The sequence below is a fragment of the Cyrtonyx montezumae genome, unplaced genomic scaffold (assembly GCF_038088225.1).
Source record: "Cyrtonyx montezumae isolate F1298 unplaced genomic scaffold, pur_monq_1.0 scaffold_4, whole genome shotgun sequence".
Classification (NCBI taxonomy): domain Eukaryota; kingdom Metazoa; phylum Chordata; class Aves; order Galliformes; family Odontophoridae; genus Cyrtonyx; species Cyrtonyx montezumae.
The window spans coordinates 18,101,956-18,109,541 of NW_027072045.1; positions in this window are offsets into that span (position 1 = coordinate 18,101,956).

Genomic DNA, 7,586 nt, shown 5'->3' on the forward strand with positions numbered 1-7,586 from the left:
TTCTTTTTGTTATTTTATCATTTTTTTCCTGCAGCTCTGAAGGAAAATACAGATCTACAGTAATATTACAGGTGTATGCTGCTTACTTTTAACACTGGTAAACGTTTATTAGATTGTCTTGTTTTTAGTTTGCTTCAGCCATTCACATTTTCCTTTTGGGATCCAGGATACTGATTCAGACAGCACGTTTCTAACATGTACTAACTGGTAGCAGTAGAAAACTTATTTCTTAAAAATCATGAAGGGCCAATGCAGATATACAGTGTAGCATACAGTATTATAAAACAGCTGTTAGTTGCTGATTTTTGAGTGCTTGGGCAGCTGGTGATACTTAAAACTGCAATGGCACATTGAGAATCATCAGTGCGATAACAAGTCTCACAGTCTGTGCTGCAGGCTAACAGAGACACTGGTAAAAGTCTAGGCAGCAATGAAAAGCTCTAGCTGTAATTGTCACAGACAGTAATTCCTACCAGTTCCACAAATACATGAATATCTCCTGTCATGCCCTTTTTAATAGCCTAAATGTAATGGTAATGTAAAGATAGTTTGTGATAGTTTTGAAGTTTTCATTTTTCTTCCTTAATCTATTCCACAGGAAAATGAGCTAAGTTAAAGGTGTTGCAATCACATTACAGTGTTCTGGGCTGCTTCATATACTGATCAGTTTAAAATCATGATACATACTCAAAAACAACAATTTATAAATTATGATCGGTAATTAATTTTGAATTAGAAACTGTTGCTACAATGATTTAGTAGTATCAGTGGTGGTAAAGAGAATGGCTTATTGTCTCACTAAACAGAACTACTCTAGATACTCCGCAGGAATTTTATATTTATATATACACCTTCACTTTCCAACTTTTAAATTAGTATAGACTTGATGAATCCTGATGAATGTATCACTTTTATTATATATTTGATTATTTTCTGTGGTACAATGTATTTTAGATATGAGATGAGACCAAGGAAGCTTCAACTGTCCATTTTTTTCAATCCCAAGCACTTATTCAGGTTTTTTGTTGTTGTTGTTGTTTGTTTGTTTGTTTTAATTATTCTCCCATCTATGTTGATATCTACAGATACTGCTATGGCACACCAGAGCTCTTAAAGTAATTATTTTGGAATCCATAATACTGGAGTCAGTATTTTTAATAGTCTTAGTTCACACCCGTAACTCTTGTTTGCAGTTTTGAATCCTTAAAATTTTGCTTCATGATTAATTGTATATTATAGACATCTTTGATAAGAGTTATCAACACTGTACATTGCTAGAATTACAGATTACTGTACTTTGAGGTATTCTGATGTAGAAGCTTTTCAGCTGTTCTGAGAAACTTCTGATGCTTTCATGTGTAACTTCGATCTCTAATTAATGTTAAATAATCCTGTATTTTCTGAAATCTTGCTGCATTATATTTTATCTGCGTATCGTAGACCAGAGTGAAATTGATATTCTTATAGTTTCATTGCAGAATACTGAACAAAACCTTCATGAGTGAACTATGCATACAAAAAGATTGTTACTGAACTATCAAAAAATAAAAAAAAAATCTTCATGTGTTTAAATACAAAGCCAGATTTAACTATTTAAGTTTAGATTTGAATTTAGAGCTTCTTTCTAGAAGTAAACTTCTCTGTTTCCTAACTCGACATTCTTGACATTTGATGGATTTTCTGTGCTGTATTCACCAAGATGTTAGTGTAAATGGGAAATATTCACAGTATCCTTGGTCAGCTAATAGCTAAAATTCATCTCATCCTCATCTGAGGTCACATTAAGTAAGTCCCTTGTCCAAATACAGGCCACATAAGTCATTAAACTTTTATGTAGATTATAAATATGCAAATAGAATTTGCTTCCCATAGGGAGGAGAAGACTTCCTGTGTGTGCAGTAATGAGTCTGCAAATATAGTATCTCTCAGGACTCATTGAAGCTGGCACTGGTGCATTTGCACCTTGGTGTGGGCACATACAGCCATTTTCTGTGTGTCTGCTAATGTACATTTACTTATGTTAGCTATGTATGGTGCTGTCCTATATATAAACTGTGACTTATGCTAGTGCTAGTAGAAGACAGCAGTTTTGAATAAGCTCAGATGTGGACTGGAAGTATGATTACATTCTCTCTCAAACATAGCATTGTCTGAAGGATATACAAAACCAACACTTGAATAACTGCAAGAGAGCAATTTGATATTTTTAAAATAACTTTTTAAATGCACATTTTATTATTCTTGATTTTTATTTACTTATTTATTTTTTCCTAAGAGGGCTTTGTGGTTATTGTGTTTAATTTCTGGAGATGCTCGAAAATGTTGTGCAGGTAAAAAAAAAAAATACCACCAATGTCAGGTCCTCAGGGCAAGTAGGGAAGAAGGTAAGAACCACACTGTGTTTAATTGTATGTTAAATAACAACTTTCAATAAAGACTTCTTCAGTGTAATTATATTCAGTTCCTGAATATTTGAGAACACCTCTTAGTGACCATTTAGCAGTATCCAAGTTAGTTCATGTTGAGCATCTGACACTTCTTTATAAACAAAATGTTTAGCGTGTTAGTTTTTGCATTGAGACTTCTGGGAATTAGATGATCTGAACAGTTTAAAGCTTCCTGGTTTTGTTTATCAAGGAGAATTTAAGTAGGGAAAGAGAATATGATGCTTTGATTTGTTTTTTGTTGTTTTTGTTCTGCTTTTGGTTTTACTATGTTTTTGCAACCATCTGTTCTTTTTATTTATTTATCTATTTATTGCCAGAAAGTTCTTTCTCATGGTGAAACAGTGCAAAACTGTGTGCTGCTTACATCCTCCTAAAAAGATGTTGGCTTTTGCAAAGAGATAAAATTCCTTTGTGCCAGAATCTTTAATGCTCAAAAGCTAAAGGAATGTAAATTTTCTTTAATGGTTTTCTTATGACACATTTTTATTGACTTTTTTTTTTTTTAATAATGTGGTTGACAGTATACTGATACTAAAAAAAAGTGGCAGTTGGTTTTGTAAGAAGCTCACATGCTCTTTGTTCTCTGATGCTGGATTTCATGCGAGAGACTATTTGACAGCAGTGTTCACTGTAGCACTTACTGTCTTTCCTTTTTCTGGAGCATAGCTTAGGTGGCTTTTCAGACATTTCAGTGTGATGCAGCCAGAATCATTTGATTTGTGGAATTTAGCTTCTTCCATATTTTATTTTGTTTATTTGTTTTAACATACATTCCAGAGAGGGCAAAAGTTTACTATCAACAAAATCTGCTCATTCAAGAAACAGTCACTGGAGGTTGTGATGTAAAACTAGCTAAAAACTTCTCAGAAAGCAGAAGGCATAGTTATCATTTTTCATGACTTTTTCTTAAATTAATCATACTTTAATCAAGAAGCTAATTAGCTGGCTGTTTGTGACATGGTGTTCTATGTATTCTATAAGTACCAGCTTTCCAATTTAATAGAAATCTGATTAGACTAGGAACCTTTGTAATGTGATTGCTAGATGAACTTTCCCATTTATCACAAATTCTCATTAAAATTTCAAATATAAGGACTATAAGTTGATCAGACAGCACTTTAAATTCAAGGGGATCAAAACTGATATTACTTTTATTGTGGAAGTTGTTCCTTTTCTCTCCTGTGTCCTGGCAGAAAAACTTGATGGCTGCCCATTAAATGCATGGAGGCAATACATTTTCCTTAACTTTGTCTCTTGTAAATATTGTGGAAACTCATGACTTCAAAAGGAGTAAATACACAATGGGAGGAACAAATGGGAATGAATGATACATTTCTTAAAGGGAACCAGGACCTTTTTCTGTTCTCATATGATCAGATAAAATTTTCCTGACTTCTAAAAGTTGAGCTACAGATTAAGGAATGTCCTAGAGATTTCATTAACCTATTGCTTTTACTGATACTCAGTATTTTCGGTCACAGTCCGATTTGGACAGAGAGGAATGAATTTCATGGAGATGAATACAAGGTGTCTAACTCTAGGTAATCTATATCAGAGGGATTCCAAAAAGTAGTCCACCTCTTAAAGGTCTGCTTACCTTCTATATATCTCTGAATTTGATTTCTATAATCTTAAAGACAGTCTCTGGATCCCTTCTTTACGCATCTCATGTTTATTTATCTGCTGCAAATATTCCACAGCAGAAAATATTTCATTATAGATGGATTCAAAATCTCAGCCAAGAGGTGTATTTGAAAGAATGCTTAACAATGACATGACAGGGTATTTAAACAAAACAAAGTTTGCAGTGGAAAAGTGAAATATCAGAATCAGACAAGGATTTTGTTGCTCTCTTTCAGTCTATCTTAATCAAATCATAATTTGAATAATAATCTGATTATATTTATATATACATATACGTATTTCACTGTGTTTTAATTCTTTATGTAACTTTACCACGTAATTTCTCCAGCCAGTTTAGTGCCTAATCTTGCATTCTGTTAAGAAACTAAAAAAATGTTTGTTTTTTAAAAAAAAAAGGTGCAAGAGCAAGAAAAGAATACTAGTCCTTAAGAATGAATGCTTATATATTTATTCATGAAGGCTTTTTGTTCTATTTACCTGTCCAGGTAACAGATGTTTAGTTTATCACTAATGGAAAAATTCTGTTTAGGTTTTAAAATAAAATCTATGTCACTTTTTTTAAAGTATTATTTTACTTCAAAAGCAGGTTTGCACAAATACTGCCAGATGTTTTCCAGGCAGAGACATACTTTATAACTTAACTGTATGCAGAACAGGTAGTATATTAGTATTAGACAGAGTCTGGGCAGGAGAAATACCTCACCTCCTGCAAGACAGATATTAAAACTGAGACTGCTCATTGAAAGATACATACCATCATTTCTTAAAAACAGAATATTGTGGTGGATAAAGGTCTCCAGTATGTTCATTTCCTTTTTAAATACCCTTTATTGCCAGTGGTATCTGTGGATCCCTTTACTACCTTACTTAAGTAGATGAGACAATTCAATTATTAGTCAAGGCTTCCTGTTTCCAGTCTGATCTATATTATGAAAAGTGTTGAAAATTCCTCCATGTTTCAAACTTCTTAATGTTGCACTAGACTGAGCCTTTTTAATGCCTCTTGCATTTAGAAGCAACACATTCTATCATATTCTTACAGTGTTTTAAAAATTATATTACTGTATCTCTTGTGCAAAATTGCAAAAGGTAAGGTTTTTTACAATTATGTCAAGATGTCCATTTTTAAAGGAAGAGGTGAGTATCAGAAACAGGTGGATAAGAGTTAACAGTTGCAAACAGCAACAAGGAATGGATAAATGTTTGTTTTATTTAAAGAATTTGAGTATGGCTTATAAATGATCAAAAGCATGCTACGCTGTGATACAGTTCCTTGTGAAGATACTTTTTGTTCTGAGTAGAAAGTGGCCTTTCAGTTACCTCTGGTAGTTCTTATAATGCCTTTTTTATCTGAAGATTTATCTCAGAAAGGATTCACTTTCACTGTGTAATCCAGATCCTTTCCTATTCAGATGAAAGAACCTCCTCTTATTTAGTAGTAAGATTTGTTTTCCAGCCCAGTTCAGGTTTGCTCTCCCTATGCATAGGTACTTAAAAAAAAAAAAAAAAAATAGTGAGATTTCAACTGTTGGAGGAAGACTTCATTTTTGTTCTTTACTATTTTGCAATGTGTTTTCAAATTCAAATCTGGGACCACTGGGTCAGGGTGCACAAATGTCAAAGATTTTTGCCTACAGGAGTTGTAAACTAAGCATAAAGAGTTAGTAGGTATATTAAAAAAAAAAGAGATGGGATTAACATGAAGAAACACTAAGATAGTAAGTACTACTTTAGCTGAGGATTAACTGGCTCTTGGAGGCCAAGAAAACACAGAATTTAAAATGGGGTAATGAAATAACTTTACACATATGTTCTAGGAGCTTTTGTGTGCAGAAAGGCACAGGAGAAAACTTCAGCCCTCCTGCCTATGAAGGAATAGGCAGCAGAAAAAAAGGTACAATAGAATGATGATAAATTAAAAATGGTAGCAGGCAAGAGTAAGGTTCTGAAGCACTGAGCACTCAGTTAAGAGTTTATAAAAGAAGTTGTGTGTTAATCTGGATAGCTTTCTGCTATCTTTAAAATGCAGCAACTACAGTACCCAAATGTTATATTTAAAGATCAGAGCCTTCTGAAAATACATCTTATTCTTTCTGTCCTTTTGTGTCAGGTTGTTGAAAATTTCACTCTGAATGGCTACAGCCATGCTTAATTAGCAACCAGATCATAAGAGAAACTGCTTCTTCACCAACTGCGACCAGCAGGTATTGACAAGAAAGCTATATAAACTCTACAAATGACTGCCAGCATGCTTTAAACAGCAGAAAAATATATTAACTTCAGTGTCCCTCAGGCATTTGGCTTTATATATTACACAGCAGCTTTTACTGGAAAATGCTAGCATAGGGCTTGTGAACCTGCAGAAATCTATACATAATGCTTCAGCTGTTTGAAAAACTCCTCATTTTTATTGGTAGAGTTTTGTCGATATTTAACTTTGTGGGTTCAAATTTTTTTTCAGAGGAATAGAAAAACAAAACAAAAAGGATGCATTCATTTTTCCACAGTTCAGGAGAATTTCTGATCCATTTGTTTTGTATCTTTTTTTTCTTTCATTTATCAGGACAAAAGCCTTAAAGCGGTCCTTTCCCTGTAACAGCAAGTTCATCTCTCTATCACTATGGAATTTTTAATTGTTCTAGTAAAATAATTATGATAATTATTATAATTATAATAATTAATTATCATACACAAAATTTAGAAGCCTTATGTAATCATTTTTAAATTCTGTAATGTATGTGTACTTAAAAGCATCTCAATCTGTACAAAAGTCTTACGAGTAAGATTCAGGGAGGTCTTTAGCACACAAATGACACTGCTTTGGAGAATGCAGTATATTTCTACCTTGATTAATTCTGAAGTTCTCTTTAAGTTCCTAATTTAAGAGCATTTGTGATCAGTTATACAGAATTTCTCTTTATAAAATTGAAAAACAATACTTTTTTATGCCTAGTCAAAGAGATATCTGTGCACATTGTTAACTGCGTGAATTCAAGAATATTATATTTTGCATTAAAGCTGACAAAGCATCTTACAAACCAGTGTTAGTAAGATCTTTCTGGTATACTGAATTTTGAGTAGGTGTAACTTGTAACAGTGTTTTTGTAGAATGCATAAGGAAGCTATGTAATATCCATCACTGCAAGTTTTTCCTAAGGTCAGGTTATACAAACATTTGTCAAGAATGATTTCAATATAGTTGATCCTGCCTTGGGGCAGAGAGGCAGACTAAGTGACCACCTGAGGTTCCCTCCGGCTTGTTTTCTGTGAGCCTGTGGCATTGTGATGCCACATCTTATAGATAAGTACGTAAAAGTTGCATGGATATAAAAGTTTATTTTTGCTATTTTATCCTACTCATTTTTCATAGTAGTTCCTAATTAATTATGGAAACTTGAAATACCACTTAATTGAATACTATATTTCAGTATCAACCTTGAGGCTGATAAATAACAGAGTAAATGAAAGATATAAAAGCAAAGTGGCACAGATCAT